The 16,973-nt window shown below is 52.6% G+C and overlaps 1 protein-coding gene and 1 pseudogene across 1 annotated transcript in view; both read right to left on the bottom strand.

Moving 5' to 3' along the window:
* LOC110469521 (uncharacterized) overlaps positions 1-16,973 on the bottom strand; it is a 612,305-nt gene that overhangs the window by 482,520 nt on the left and 112,812 nt on the right. The window lies entirely within an intron of this gene.
* LOC144247978 (olfactory receptor 14J1-like) lies at positions 913-2,300 on the bottom strand (annotated as a pseudogene).

Raw genomic sequence — 16,973 nt, forward strand, 5'->3', positions numbered from 1 at the left:
TGTGCTCACTCAGGTTCATCTCCCCACACACACAGGATGCACTGCTGAAATCTCCCCAGTACAGAGCAAACATGGCCTGCTGGCCTGGTCACTTGGTGTCCCTCCATGCAGGGACAAACAATCTCCTGCAGGTGGGGGAGAGGCCAGTGCTGGCAGTGGTGGTTGCAGGGGCTGGTGTGGGACAATTGTCGTGGGGCACCTTCCCAGGCTGTCCCCAGAACAAAGACACAGCCCAGGCCCTGCTCTGCTCCTCCATCAGGGCCATGCCAGGAGCTCTGGCTGTGCCAGGACACTGCTGTGTGCCCTCCCTGCACACTCCCCCTCTGCCCAGGCACTGGGCTTTGCTGTGCCAGGGCATTCCTGGAGCACATTGCTGACAGCAGCTCTGGAGGAGAGCAAAGCCTTCCTGCCCTGCCCTCAGGAGATGCCCTTGGCTGATGGAGCTGCTGTGCTGGAGCCCAGCTGTGTCCCAGCAGTGCCCACGGCCTGTCCCTGCCTGTGGTCACAGCACGGACACGCAGCAGGACAGTGACCAAGCTGCCAGAGCACTGCGGCCTCACAGCCACAGCAGGGCTGGCAAGGAGAGGGTGGAGTGGGAAGGGCAGCTCCAAAAGGAACAATCCCTGCTGCTCCCTGGCAGTGCTGCTCTGCTGGAGCTCTCTTCCCCTTCTCCCCTCTAACTTCATGCAGGCCTCAGAGCTGGGATCCCAGATAAAACAGGCACTGCAGGGTACTTTATTTTGTTCAAATGTAGCAATAGCACAAACGTGGTTAACAGAGCTTATGGGTCACATTCAAGAGGCAGACAGTGAATTAGATGGTGGGGGTTAAAAAAATGTTATTGAGGATACTTTTATGAGCTAAAAACCCACTGAACATTACCCAAGGATCTGGGCAGGCCTGTTGGGCATTTCATGAGTTCCATTCCAAAAGTTTGGCAGAAGAAAACAGGCAATAGGTAGCTTCAGAGAAGCAGCCAGTCATCATTTTCCTCAGGGCATCCTTGAGCTCCTGGTTCCTCAGGCTGTAGATGAGTGGGTTCAGGGCTGGACGCACCACCGAGTACAGAACTGACACTGCCAGATCCAGGGATGGGAAGGAGAGGGAGTGGGGCTTCAGGTAGGCAAAGGCTGCAGTGCAGAGAAACAGGGAGACCACGGCCAGGTGAGGGAGGCAGGTGAGAAAGGCTTTGTGCCGTCCCTGCTCAGAGGGGATCCTCAGCACAGCCCTGAAGATCTGCACATAGGAGAAAACCATGAACACAAAACAGGCAAATGACAAAAAGGCACTAACAGCAAGGAGCTCAAGTTCCCTGAGTTTAGAGTGTGAGCAGGAGAGTTTGAGGACCTGTGGGTTTCACAGAAGAACTGGCCCAGGGCATTGCCCTGGCACAGGGGCATGGAAAATGTATTGGCCGTGAGCAGCAGAGCATTGAGAATGGCACTGGCCCAGGCAGCTGCTGCCATGTGGGCACAAGCTCTGCTGCCCAGGAGGGTCCCGTAGTGCAGGGGTTTGCAGATGGACATGTAGCTCTTGTATCACATGAAAGTGAGAAGGGAAACCTCTGCTGAAATGAAAAAGACAAACAGAAGCAGCTGTGCAGCATACCCTGAGTAGGAGATGTCCCTGGTGTCCCAGAGGGAATTGTGCATGGCTTTGGGGACAATGGTGCAGATGTAGCCCAGGTCGCTGAGGGCCAGGTTGAGCAGGAAGAAGAACATGGGTGTGTGCAGGTGGTGGCCGCAGGCTCCGGCGCTGATGGTGAGGCCGGTGCCCAGGAGGGCAGCCAGGGAGATGCCCAGGAATAGGCAGAAGTGCAGGAGCTGCAGCTGCCGCGTGTCTGCCAGTGCCAGCAGGAGGAAGGGGCTGATGGAGCTGCTGTTGGACATTTCTGCCTCAGGAAATTATTGTCTCCTGAGGAGAAAAATACAGCACTAAGTCAGGCCACACTTCCGTGAGCAAAATCTATTGCATATCTCATAGCAATGGAACATTTAGGGTCTCTCCTTTTAAGAACACTTCTCTACATTCCCCTCACCTGGGCTCTTGGTTTTACAGGAATTCAGAGCAGGGCTCAGGAGGATTCCTTCTTCTTGAGCAGTGAGAGGTAACTGAGAATGCTGGGTGATCTCCAATTAAATGAACTTGGAAACACCAAAAATCTTTTCAGCTCTGCTGTTTGCATTTTGCCCATCTGAAGAACTGAGCTGAGGGAATTCCTTGTATTTGTTCACCCAGCTGCAGCTGCCACAGTCAGGAGTGGTTGTGGCTGTTTGAAATCCCTGACATTTCTAATTAACTGCAGGTGCAATTGTGTGGGTCTGGGAGGCACAGGGGTGGTCTCTCAGTGCAGGGACAATGGAGCAGCTCTGGCCATCAGGGCTGTTCTCAGCTGTCCCTTGCTGGCAGCTTCAAGCTGCAGGAGAGGCATGCAGAAGAGTTCCCCTAGAGTGAACCAGGGCAGTGCTGAGAGCAGAGGCTCTGGGGTCAGACAGCACATGGACAGAGCCCTCGCCTTCCCTCAGGGTGCCTCACTGGGATCTCAGCTGTCTCCTGCCAGGCTGCTGCACAGAGGGATCACTGCAGCTGCCCAGGTGCAGGTGCCCAGCAGCATTTCCCTGGCCCTAACACTGAGCTGTCTCCTCCATGAGGATCCCACGCAGCCCAGAGACACCACGGGAGAGCTGTGCCCTTCTGGAGGGTACCTGCAGCCCTGCAGGACAACCAGGGAATCAGCTGAAGGGCCCCTGAGGACACCTGGGCACTCTGCTCCCACAGACACATGTCCACAGCAGGGTCCCAAGGCTCCCTGCCTGGACGGGCACCTGCCACCACCAGACCCTGGCACTGCCTCAGAAAACCCAATGATGGCAATGGGGACAACACAGGCATCTGGGCATGGCAGTGAAATGTCACAATGCTCCTGCCAGGGGAGGAGGGACAGAGAGACTGATGGAAACCGGGGCCTTTTCCTTCCCTGCCTGGGCTCTGGCTGCTGCAGGGGCCCTGCACAGCCGATCCTGTGTGGGTTGAGGGCAGGGGCTCTGCTTGGGATGGTAAAGGAGCCTGGGCAGGAGCTGCTGGGGGAAGGTGTCTGAGCCACAGGGACAGTAGGGAGGTGGCACATCCCCCTGCCCGGCATTTGTGGCAGCAGCTCCCTGTCCCTCCCTGCCCGTGTCTCTGCTGAGGGGGCTGTTCCTGCCAGCAGCGTCTCCCTGTGCCCAGCTCCACTCCCTGCCAGCGCTCACTGAGCCCATCCCCACCCCACGGCCCCGGGGCAGCTCTGCCTGTGCAGGGACCTGTCCTGTGCCTCTGAGGGAGCAGCAGGGAAGCCCCGCTCTGGAGCTTGTTCTGCTCCACGCCAGGACATCCAGGAGAGCCACCCTGACAGGTCCTGTCAGTGCTGGCATTGTCAGAGACACTTCCAGGAACTCACCTGCATTGCTCTGCAGCCAGAGACTCAGCGTGTCCAGGGGCTGTGCAGATTTCTCCCCTGATGGGGTCTCTCCTGTCCTGCCACCCCAGGCTGCCTTTGACCTCTTTGCACTGCTGCTGCCTGCCCTCGCTGCTGCAGGCACTGCCCTGTCTGCCTGATGGCCACGTCCTCTGCCCCAGAGGAACTGGGAGAGCCCTTGCAAAAGATCATGGAAAGTGGGGCACGGGCCAGCCTTAGGAGAAGCCTCCAGGAATGGAAGTGGAATTTTCCTAGAGGCAGAGAATGATTCATTCAAACGCTGTGAAGATTTCTCCCCTAGTGAGAGCTCAGTCACCCTCACAGCCCAAGCTGCCTCTCCTCTCTCTGTGCCTCTGTGCTGTGCCCGGGCTGGCTGCAGGCAGTGCCCCAGCCCTGCTGGGCTGTGCCCAGGAGCTGCTCCTGGCCAGAGCTGTCTCTCTGCAGCGCTGCCCTGGCCAGGAGCTGCCTCTGTGCCAGGAGCCCGGCCCAGCTCAGCAGCACAGACACAGCATCAGGACTTCTCCTGTGGGTTGGCTGCTGAGTCCCTGGCCATCAGTCCCTGAAAGGGAGTGGCAGAAATCTCTCAAGAATTCAAAGTTACAATCAAACTCCAAAGTTTCCTGAAGTTTTAATGGGTCCCACTGAGGGACAGGACTGAGAAAGTGTCCCCAGGTTCCAGTCACAGCAGAACACTGGAGGCACTGATGACAGCTGGGACAGGCAAGGCAAAGGTGTCTCTGATGCTGAGCAAACCTGGATGTGTTTCAGGAATGCAAAGGGCCCAGGCCTGAGCCCCAGCCCCTGGCAAGGCAGATCCTGTCCCTCCCTCATTGCTCAGGGCTCTTCCCGGGATGGGCACTGGCATGTGGGGATGTGCAATGCCAAGGGCAGGACCATGGGGCGGCCCCTGCCAGGCTGCTGAGCAGGGACAAGGAGGCACTGAGGCCCCAGGGCTGCAAGGGTCACTTGTCCCCTCGTGGCCTCAGGCCCAGGGCCAGCAGCCACGGCCAAAGGGCTGCACAGGTTGGCTCTGTCAGGGCCTTGCAGCTGCTGCACATCCCTGAGCCCTCTGCAGCCCAGGCTGTCCCACGGTGTCCCTGCCCTGCGCCTCTGTCCCTGCAGGCTGTTGTCACCCCCGGCTGCCCCACCTCGCTGGCCCTTCCTTTGCTGGCAGCTCTGCCTCCTGCTGCCCCTGCCTGGCCACACAAAGCCTTGGGCTGATACCCAAAGGGTTAATTCCATTTTTACCCTGCCTGTGAACTTCCAGCACAGGAACAAGGCATGCAGGGGCTGCTTTCCCAGCAGGGACAGTTGGAAGAGAAGACATCTGGCTCAAGGGTGCAGTGACAGAGAAAACAAGGACTGAATCTGGGAACTTGGGGTGGGTTTAATGGAAATGGGTAAATCATAATTAGCATTTAGGAACTGTATATGAGCAATACACTGGTAAAATTACATGTCTGCATCAGATCAGGAGTTATCCCTCACTAGACCTCAGGCCTGAATAAATGATATCCTCTGAAATAGCAAATTAGTGTTAAGGAGCTTCATTGTGATATTTCCGAGATTTGGTGACAGCGGGGCCTCACAGAACCCAGGACTCAGCTGTGACACTGCCCAAACTCATGGAACAAAGGGTCCATGGTGACACAGCAGAATCCCATGGAACCAAAATCCATTTTGGCACATTGGGGCCACATTGAACCAGTGGTCCATTGTGATAGTGCAGATCCAAGGAGATCATTGTGACACTGAGAAACCTCTGGGAACCAAGGGGACACTCTGACACAGAAAGGCCTCGTGGAACCAAGGGTCCCTTGTTAAACTGTGTGGCCTCATGGAACCATGAGCCATTGTGACACAGCGTGGCCACATTGAGCCAAGGGGCCACTGTGACACTGCAGATCCAGGGAGACCATTGTGACTGAGGAACCTCATGGAACCAAGAGTCCATTGTTCCACTGTGGGGCTCTGTGGAACCAAGGGGAGCACAGTGACATTGCGAGGCCTCATGGAACAATGGAGACTATTCTGACACTTTGGGACACACTGGAACCAAGGGACCATTAGAGCATGGCAGGCCCTCATGGAATCAAGGGGACTACAGTGAACACTGTCGGGGTCCATGGGATGAAGGGTCCATTCTGACTCCACGGGACAAAGGATGCCATTGTGACACTCTGGGGCATCATGGAACCAAAGGTCCCTTGTGACCCAGCAGGGCCTCATGGAACCATGGAGACCATTTCTACATTTTTAGGCCTTGTGAAACCAAAGGGCCTCTGTGGCACGTCAGAGCCTCATGGAGCCAAGGGCTCTGGGCTTTCTTTCCAATGGAAAAGAACTGCCCTTCACATTCAAGCACCCATGGCCAAAATGGGATTCTCCCCTCAAAATTCCCAATATCCAGGGATTGCTCCCAAACAAAAGCTGCCATTACAAACAAGTCTTTTTGACATTGTCTTCCTGAGAGCTGGCTCTCACCTTGCTTCAAACACTGGGGATCTGTGCTTTTCTTCCTGTGGAAAAGAACCGTCCCTTCTGCACAGGCAACCATGGCCAAAATTGACACTTTTCCTCCAAAATTCCCTATATGCAAGGGTTCTCCCAGACAAAATCTGCCAGGACAGACAGCCCTGGCTGGCCTTGGCCTCTGGTGGTCACCTCCCATTTAAAGGAAGCCTTGAGGAAAGTATTTGAACAGGTTTGACTGCTGCAACATCAATGAGCCTCTTGTCCTCTGAAAAACTCAGATGCTCTTCTGATCATATGTGTCTTTTCTTTATCATTGTGTGTTATGCATGAAATATTATTTTCAGCTAAAAAATAGTATTCTTCTTATTTTACCAGTGTTTTAAGACACGAAACAGGTCATCTACATATGGATCCAGGTCACCTGTATAAGCAAACACAATGAAGAATGCAGCAGGAATGATTTGTCTCTGCTCCCATCTGTCACCTCTCTGGAGCTGGAGGTGCAGCCCCAGCACTTGGGAGGGCTCAAGGGCTCACCAGCTCAGCTCCCACACAGAGAACTTGCCGACCATGTTCTGCTGGCCTTGGCCCCTGCCCGCTCAGCCAGGCTGAGATGGACACTGATGGTTTCCGTGCCAGGCTCTCCCAGCCCAGCCCAGCTCCCTGCCAGCTCTGCCAGCTGCCCTGAGCTCTGGGCAGCACCAAGGGCCTCTCCCCAGCACAGCCCAGCCGGCTCTGGCCCCACAGCACTGCTCAGCCCAGGCTGCTCTGGGCACTGCCCCACGGCCTCAGCCCCTGCCAAGGGCACAGCAGCAGCTGCAGCTCAGCCAGGACTCAGCCCCACCATGGGGGAAGGGGCTTGGCCAAGGCCAAAGGAGCTCCCTGGCTGCCCTGCTCCCCTCTGCCTGAGGTGCTGAGAGCTCTGCAGCCCCTCCTGCCATCCCATCTGCCCAGGCCAGCACAAGAGCCCCGGCCCTGGGGCCCTCCAGAGCTGCTCCTGCTCCAGGCCCAGGGCCCATCCCAGAGCTGGGGCAGCCCCAAAGCTGTGCCAATTTCTGCTCATTCCTGCTCTGATGGGGATGGATCCTCAGCACCTTGGAGGTTGGTGATGAACTTTACTACTCCAGAGGCCTCTTCTTTCTTGAGCTCTTCAGTGTAGAAATTCAGTGACAAAGGCTCATTTACATTTCTTTAAAACACCCAAACAAAACAAGCCCATGGAAATAATTCAAGTCTTCAATTCTTCAGTGGTCAATTAAACAGATTGCAGAAGTGTATTCAAAGTCAACCAACTATATTGAAAACAGTGCAGAGGGAATTGTTTTGTCCTGTTTACTTTTCTTATTTATAGATTGATATCATCAATCCTCAGTTGATATGGATCCCCAGCATTTCCCCTAATCCATTTTTAGTAGGTGTGAATATCAAGACCCCTTGTTGCTGACAATCTGAAGGGGGTCCCACAGAGACCCAGTTTTAGTAATGACACCCAAACCAATATGGCTTGATGTCATCCTCCTTTATTGTCTAATTTTTTCATGTTTTATGCCTTTATCGCCTTACATAATACAATAGCCAATTAACATTCATTGGCTAACGTAATAAATGTAATCATATTACGTTAACCAATGAATATTTATTTGCTATTGCCACTTATTGATTGGCTGTTATTCTACAAGCATCTGATCAGGTTATAGTACGTGACAGTTTTCATATACTACTCAGCGACCAGCATTGGCTATTGTGTTTGTGCAAGGCCTATTGTCTTTCCAAGGATGTCCTAAGTACTTTAAAGTAACTAAAGTAACTCTGTAATCTGCAGGCCAGGGTTGTCCAGCTCATGTAAAGGAACAGCATCAAGGAGAGCACGTCCTTGTTCCACGAGAAATTCCTCAACATGCTGTGGATCCAAGGATCCTTTGTGATCCTCCAGATCCTCATGGAACCAAAGGTGCATTGAGGCACAGCCGGGCTTTGTGGCAAGCAAAGAAACCTCTGTAAAATGCAGGGTAACTCACAGAACCAAGGAGTCCATTGTTAGAGGAAAAAACCTATGGAACCAAGGGTTCATGGTGACAAAGTGGGGCCTCATGGAAACAAGGGGTCACTGCAACACAGTGGGACTGCATGGTAGGAATTGTCCATTATGACAATATGGATCCATGGAGACTGTGGTGACACGAAGGAACCTCATGGATCCAAAGAGCCATTGTGATGCTGAAGAACTTCATGGAACCCAGGGTCCATTATGACACAATGGTCCCGCATTGGAGGAGAGGAACCATTGCTGACAGTAGAGAAACTCATGGAACCAAGGGACATGGACTCATGGGACCATTGTGAGACAGCAGGGCCACATGGAACCAAGGAGACCAGTGACATTTAGGAAGCTCATGGAACCAAGGGTCCATTTTGACACTGCAGAAACAAGGAGACCATGGCTGACACTATGGAAGCTCAGGGAACCAAGCAGCCATTGTGACACTGCAAGGTGTCGTTGAACCAGGGAGACCATTGTGACCCTAGAAAACCTGATGGCACTAAGGGTTTATTGTGACACAGCAGGGTCCCATGGAACCAGTTGTCCATTGTGACAATGCAGATCCGAGGAGACCATGGTGACACTACGGAAGCTCATGGAACCATGGGTCCATTGTGACAAAGCAAGGTCTCATGGAACCAAGGAGATCATTGTGACATCATGGAATCTCATGGAACCAAGGATCCATTGTTAGAATCCAGAGCCACGGAGACCATTGTGACACCATAGAACCTAGTGGACCCAAGTAGATCATTGTGACATCATGGAATCTCATGGAACTAGGGTTCCATTGTTATGGTCCAGAACCAAGGAGAGCATTGTGACATTGTGGAACCTTGTTGAACCAAGAGTCCATTGTTACAGACCAGAACAAAAGAGAATTGTGATATCGTGGAACACTGTAGAAGCAAGGGTTCATTGTTTTACACCAGAGCCATGGAGACCATTGTGGCATTAGGAAACTCATGGAACAGGGGTCCATTGTTACAGTCCAGACCCAAGGAGACCATTGTGACAATGTGGAACCTCGTGGAACCAAGGGTCTGTTGTTACAGTCTGAAACCATGGAGACCATTGTGACATCATGGAACCTTGTGGAACCGAGGGTCTCTTGTTACAGTCTGGATCAAGGAGATCATTGTGACATCATGGAATCTCATGAAACCAAGGGTCCATTGTTACAGTGTGGAACCAAGGAGATCATTGTGGCATCATGGAACCTCGTGGAACCAAGGGTCTCCAGAATCAGGGACACCATTGTGACCGCACGGAACCTCACAGAACCAAGATTCCATTGCTATGCAGTGGGGCTTCATGGAACCAAGGAACCACTGTGACACAGCAGGGCTGCATGGAACCAATGGTCCATAGAGATACTGCGTATCCAAGGAGACCATGGTGATGCTGTGGTGTAGAAAAAATGACAGGAGACAAGTCAATTCTATAATGTCAACAAGTCTCAGTTTATTACAAGCACGCATGTACAGTTATACCGGTTATAATGAAGCTCATGCATATTGCAAAACTTAGGCTCATCATTGGTGTATCAAAAACAGGTCAACCCTGCCTTTGGGGCTTTCTAAGCTTGCTTTGTTTTCCCTTACATTTATCTTTTTGCTGACCATTCTACTGTTGGGAACCAGCTTACCCAAGGACATAAGATATTGTTGCTACATCTGCTATTGCTGCACTATGCAATTTTCAGCTACTGCTTCACTAACTCCACGTAGTCATGTCCTTTCTCACGAAGCCATTCATCCACAAAACTCTCCAAACTGCACCAATGGTGGTGGGTTGTTTTCACTTCAGAACCAATGGATTTAGTCCTTGCAGAGCTCTGTATAAAAGAGCAGTGCATTTTGAATTAACTGGAGTTTACTCTCAACAGCCTTCTGAGTCAGAGCCTCTTAATTCCCGTCCTGCCTCAACAGCGACAAAGATCCTTCATGGCTGACAATCAATCACACTTTCTCCCTACCCCCTCCCCACCATTTCCCTCATCCACCCCCTGGCACTCAGAGCAGCTGAGGAATGGAGTCACATCCAGGGGTGTCCCCAGGGATCAGGGCTGGGGCCAGGTCAGTGAAATCTCTTTATTGCTGATCTCGACAAGGCCATCGAGGGCACCCTCGGTCAGTTCCAGGTGAGCCCAGGCTGGGTGGAGTGTGGCTGTGCTGGAGGGCAGGAAGCTCTGCAGAGGGATCTGGACAGGCTGGAGCCATGGGCCCAGGACAGTGGGATGAGGTTCACCAAGGCCAAAGGCCAGGTCCTGCCCTGGGCTCACAACCACCCCAAAATCCCTGTCTGTGCCCTGCCCCGATCCCTACAGCCTGTCCTGTTTCCTTCATCCCTGCATTGCCAGGGACTTTCTGGGACAAGTGAACTCTGCTCTGGGGATGGAGGGAGCTCCAAGTGCCACGACTGGAGTGGGAACCACAACTTATCAGGTTTGTGTCCTTTGGGGTCAGGAACTGGTGAGACTCAGAGGCACAGAAAGTTTCTCTTAATGGCCAACAGACCATGGTTGAACAGGACACAATTTAATAACAATCACGCTCTTCCCTGAGCTATGTGCAACATCCCAGCAGCATCTGATGAGTCCACCATCCACAAGTGATTTCCATACTAAAACTGATTTTAGACTTACATGGTTCTCTGATAGATATAAACACAGCTAAGTTCTTGCATCAGGATGCTCATCCTGGAGTGGGGGCAAAAGAGCTCAAACAATTCCTGATTTGCAAAGCTGTCAGTGGTGAATGGAGAAGGGAGGTCAGGCTGCTTTTGGTGTTGAGGAAATGCTGAAACCAACTGACTCATTTAATCTTCTCCTGTCCTGGCTGATCTTCCCTGTTTCCCCTTCCACCCATTGGCTTTTGTCTCCCACCAGGCCCCCGGTGAAGAGCCTGGCTCTGTGTTCTCCATCTCCTCCTTGCTGGCACTGCCAGGCTGGGATGAGGAGCCTCTCAGCCTTCCCTGCTCCGGGCTGGACAAGCCCAGCTCCCTCAGCCTCTGCTCACAGCCCAAGGGCTCCAGCCCCACCTTGGAGGCCCTTCCCTAGCCCTGCTCCAGCTGCCAGACATCTTTCCTGCCCTGGGGAACTCAACTCCGGCCACAGGGACTTGGATAATCCACGTACTTGATGTCCTGGTCAAACAGCCCTGGCCCCTTGTCCCCATGTCAGGCTCTGGGGTGGATCCTATGGAACATCCTTGGGTGGAGCCTGTGGCTCCAGGTGGACTGGGGCGATACCGGGGGACAGGGACCCCGCTGGGCATGAACAGCATTGGACTTGTTAGGAGAAACTGTGAGGGGGGGCTGGGGCGGAGTGACCAACCCAGTGACCTCACAGAGCCCTCCTGGGATGTCACACAGCCCCTCTGTGATGTCTCAGCCTGCTCTGAGATGTCACAGCCAGATCTCTAATGCCACACAGCTGGTCTCTGATGTCACTCTGTGATATCATGGTCTGCTGTTATGTCACAGCCTGTTATCTGATGTCACACAGACAGTCAATGATGCTGTAGTTGCTTGATGCCCACTCTGTGATGTCACAGTCCACTCTGTGACCTCATGTCACCAGATGATGAATTGTCTCCACCAGGTGAGCTGACAACTGGAGCTTGTTCTCCAACTCCCCAGGCCTATGGAAACCACACAATGCCAACTGTGGGAGAAGGGGAACTGGAAGTTCACCAGCCTCAGTGTCCTGCCAGCTCAGCCAGGCCCACGGGAACATTGGGGTCCACGACCACCAGGGACCACCAGGGAAGATCCCCAGGACAGAAGACAGCATGGGTAATGGGGAGAGGAAATATGTTAATGATTCTGGAAAAATGATTATCAGATGTGTGTTTAGTCCAGGACAATCAATGAATATGTGTGCAAAATACAGAACATGAACAGAAACTTTCCTGTACTCAGCAAGCTCGGCTTTGGGAGGAGCTATCCCCCGTGCATCCGGCTGAATAAAGAATGCTGCTTCTTAATGCTGCACTGGTGTTAAGGAGTTTTCTGTTTTACCAAATTTTTGTAACACTCCACTCCCAAGGAAAGCTCTGTCTCCTGCTGCTCACAAACAGAGGGGCTGGTGGCAGATGTGGGGCTCAGAGGCTGCCTGGGGCACAGGGACCATGAAATAATCAAGTTTTCAATGATCTGTGAAAGAAGGAGGGAAAGCAACAAAACTTCCACACTGGAATTAGGTAGGGCAGTCTTTGGCCTATTTAGGATGCTAACTTGAGGAGTACCAAATCAGGTACCGATATTTTTAAGGGAAAAAGCCCTTAAAAACAAAGGGGTTCAGGAACAAAGGGCACATTTTGAGAAAGTAATCTTAAGGGGGAAGGAGCAGCCTGTCCCAGTGTGGCAAAAGATGAGCTGGTGAGGAAAATGACTGCCCTGACTGCCCATGGAGCTTTTGTGGGAACTCAGGGGAAAGAAGAGGGTGCATTAGCTTTGGACAGAAGGTCAGGCAACTTAGCAAGCGTTTAAGGATGTTGTTAGGTCATGCAGGAAAAAAGAGGAAAGAGTTGAAATCTCAATAATAGATTAACCTGGCCACTTCTGTGAAAAATATTAGAAAATTTTTCTACAAATAACTCAGTTGCAATTTATGGGATAATGAGAACCTCCACTCTTTATTGGATGCAGTGGAAAATATAGTAGCTAAAGATAAGGAATAGGCCAAGCTCCTTAACATCTTGTTTCTTTTAATTTTCAATATTAGGATAGGCTGTTCTCAGGACAAGAGCTCTCCTGAGCTGGTAGATGGGCACAGGGAGCAGAACAGCCCCCTGTAATCCAGGAGGAAGCAGCTGGTGACCTGCTAAGCCACTCAGATGCTCACAGGTGTATGGGATCAGATGGGATCCATCCTAGGGGGATGAGGGAGCTGGTGGATGAGCTCCCCAAGCTGCTCCCCATCATTTACCATCAGTGCTGGCTCAGCAGGGAGGTCCCAGAGCACTGGAGGTGCCAGTGTGAGCCCATCCCCAAGAAGGGCTGGAAGGAGGATCTGGGGAGCTCCAGGCCTGTCAGCCTGACCTCGGTGCCTGGCAAGGTTATGGAACAGATCACCTTGAGAGCCACCACAGGGCACCCACAGGATGGCCGAGGGGTCAGAGCCAGCCAGCGTGGATTTAAGAGAGGCAGGTCCTGTCTGAGCAACCTGATCTCCTCTTATGACCAGGTGACCCACCTGTGGATGTGGGAAAGGCTGTGGATGTGTCCATCTGGACTTCAGCAAAGCCTTGGACACTGTCTCTGACAGCATTCCCTGGAAAAGCTGCCGCCCATGGCTTGGGCAGGTTCCCTCCTGGTTGGGAGATGGAAGAGCTGGCTGGAAGCTGGGCCCAGAGAGGGGTGGGGATGGTGCTGCACCCAGCTGGTGTCCAGTCCCTGGTGCTGTCCCCCAGGGATCTGTGTTGGGCCCTGTCCTGTTTAACATCTTCACTGATGGTCTGGGTGAGGGGATCAAGCCCACCATCCCCAAATTTGCAGGTGACACCAAGCTGGGTGTGAGTGTGGATCTGCTGGAGGGCAGGATAAGAAGACAGAGCCTCCAGCTGCACCAGGGGAGGTTTGGTCTGGACAAGAGGAAGAAGTTCTTCACAGAAAGGGTGAGTGGGCATTGGAATGGGCAGGCCAGGGGGGAGGTGGCAGAGTCACTGTCCCTCTCCAGTGGCACTCAGTGGCATGGTCTGGGTGACAAGGCAGTATTAGGGCATTGGTTAGACTTGATGATCCTAAAGGTCTTTTCCAGCCTATTTGATTCTGTCATTCTGTGATGATTGGGACACTCTGGGGCCATTGTGACACTGCAGGGCCTCGTGGAACTAAGAGGACCATGGTGACACTGTGCAGCCCCATAGAACCAGGGCTCCATTGTGGTGCTCTGGGGCCCAATGGAACCAGGGAGTCCCCGTGACACTGGGTCCTGGTGGAACCACAGAGGCCATGGTGACACTGTGTGGCCTCGTGGAAACAAGGAGTCAATTGTGACACTGAGGGAACTTGTGGAAGCACAGAGAGCATTGTGACAGTGTGGGACCTCATGTGACCATGGGGCCTTTGTGGCACCCTGGGGCCCCATGGAACCAAGGGGCCCCTGTGAAACTGCAGCACCAATGAGAACATTGTGACACTGTGAAGCCCCATGGAACCAAGGAGTCCATTGTCACATTTTGAGGCCCCATGGAACCAAGGAGACCAGTGTGACAGTGTAGGGCCTGGTGTAACCAAAGGGACATTGTGACACTCAGGGGCCCTTGGAACCAAGGACATCTTTGCAGGTGACACCAAGGTGGATGTGAGTGTGGATCTGCTGGAGGGTAGGAGGGCTCTGCAGGGAGGCCTGGAATGGTTGGATGGATGGGCAAAGTCCAACAAGATGAAGTTTAATCAATCCATGTGCCAAGTCCTGCACTTTGGCCACAACAACCCCTGCACTGCTGTAGGCTGGGGATGGTGTGGCTGGACAGTGCCCAGGCAGAAAGGGACCTGGGGGCACTGGTCGACAGCAGGCTGGACATGAGCCAGCAGTGTGCCCAGGTGGCCAAGAAGGCCAATGGCCCCTGGCCTGGATCAGGAACGGTGTGGCCAGCAGGAGCAGGGAGGTCATTCTTCCCCTGTACTTGGCACTGGTGTACTTGGCATTCCTCCCCTGTCCTGGCACTGTTCCTCAAGTGCTGTGTCCAGTTCTGGGACGCCCAGTTTGGGAAGGACATGGAGGGGCTGGAGCATGTCCAGAGAAGGGCAACAAGGCTGGTGAGGGGTCTGGAACACAAGTCCTGTGAGGAACAACTGAGGGAGCTGGGGTTGTTTAGCCTGGAGAAAAGGACACTCAGAGGTGACCTTATCACTGTCTACACTCCCTGAAAGGTGGTTGCAGTCAGGTGGGTGTCGATCTCTTTCTCCTCACAGCAAGTGACAGAACCAGAGGACACAGTCCTACGCTACACCAAGGAAAATTTAGGTTGGATATTAGGAAAAAGTTTTTTATGGAAGGGGTGATAAAGTACTGGAATAGTCTGTCCAGGGAGGTGGTGGAGTCATCATCATGAGATGTGTTTAAAAAAAAGACTGTATGTGGCACTCCGTGCCATAGTTTTGCTAAGGTGGTGTTAGTGTGTGGGTTGGACTTATGACCTTAAAGGTCTCTTCCAACCTAGTAATTCTGTGATTCTGTGATTGTGTGACATCACAGACCAGGTTGTGACATCATATAGTCAACAGTGAAATCACTGGTCTATTATGTGACATCAGAAAGCAGGATGGGACATCACAGGATGCCTTTATGACATCCCAGAGCAGGCTGTGAGGTCAGAGTGTGTGCTGTGACATTATAGGGTGGCTGTGTTACATCACAGAAGGTGTTGTGACATCACAGGGTGGGTCTGTGAGCACACAGAGGTGCTGTGTGACTTGATAAATGAGTTCTGCCATCGCAGAGCAGGCTGTGACATCATAGAGCAGGCTGTGACATCACAGAGGAGGTTGTGATGTCACAAAATAGGCTGTGCCATTACAGGCTGGCTGTGTGACATCACAGACTGGCTGTGAGGCCACAGAGAAGACACTGCCATCGTAGATAAGGGCTCTGTGACATCACAGAGCAGCTGTATGATGTCACAGAGAAGGCTGAGACAATACAGAGTGGGCTGTGACATCACAGAGCTGACTGTGAAATCACAGAGCAGGCTGTGACATCACAGCGAGGCTGCATAACATCACACAAGTAGCTGTGCCATCAGAGAGCTGGATGTGACATCACAGGGTGTCTGTGACATCACAGGCTGGGATGTGACATCACAGGACAGATTTTGGGACATCACAGAGCAGACTGGGACCTCAAAGAGCAGGCTGTGACATGACAGGGAATCTGTGTGAAATCACAGGTGGCCTGTTACATCTCAGAGCAGGCTGTGTGACATCACAGGGGCTGTGTGACATCACAGGGGAAATATGACATCAGAGGGCCTTTGTGACATCACAGGCACTCAGTGACATCACAGGGACACTCTGAAGTCACTGGGGAGGTCACTCTGCCCCAACCCCCCTCCCAGTTCCCCCGGAGAAGTCCAACGCTGCTCGTGCACAGCGGGGTCCCCTGTCCCCCCGGTCCCCCCGCCCCTGGTGCCGCAGCCTCCCCCAGAGGATGTTCCACGAGATCGACCCCAGAGCCTGACACGGGGACGGGGGCTGGAGCCATGGGGGGCGGGACAGGGGGACAGGGACCCCCCGGCAGCGTCCCCGTGTCCCCCAGGGCCAGAGCCTGGGCCAGGGCTCCCTCACCCTGTGACTAACGAGGGCTTGAGAGCGCTGAAAAAATCCCCAGCAAAAACCAGATTTAATATTCAAGTGACAGCAGCACAAAGTTCCTTGGCAAGAGTCACTCTGCTCCTGACTGGACACTTCAGGCACAAAAATGGAAACAAAGCAACAACAAAACCAAACGAAATTCAGGCAATCAAACCAGGAATGAACAGAGAAGTGTGTGTGTGTGTGTGTGTGTGTGTGTGTTTGTGTGTGTGTGTGTGTGTGTGACACAGGGACAGGGAGGGCAAGGATAAAAGGAATAAAGATATAAAAGCTGAACAGAGCTCAAACTTCACAGGACTTAACTTATATCTTAACCTTATCTTCTGCATTAAACTCCACAATTTAGAAAGAGAACAGCACTTAACAGTATGCAACCTAACTTATAACCCATAACTGCAATTTAACAGAAGAATAACATTTAAAAATATTTAACTCAGCTTATAACTTATATTAAATATAACAACTCTAGCAAAAGAACAACTCCTAGCAGCATTTAATTTCACTTAGACCTTGTGGATTAACCTCACATACAGATTTGACTGGCTCAGCTATACAAGGCACTCAGACCCCTCAGGGAGCAGCATTTCTGCCACATTTCCCCAGCACAGGCACTCCTGTGTGCACACAGACACAGAGTCAGTGCAAGGCACCTGTGAGAAATTCCCCTGAGGGCAGGGAAAT

This window comes from Lonchura striata, chromosome 37 (assembly GCF_046129695.1).
Source record: "Lonchura striata isolate bLonStr1 chromosome 37, bLonStr1.mat, whole genome shotgun sequence".
In the NCBI taxonomy this organism is placed as follows: Eukaryota; Metazoa; Chordata; class Aves; order Passeriformes; family Estrildidae; genus Lonchura; species Lonchura striata.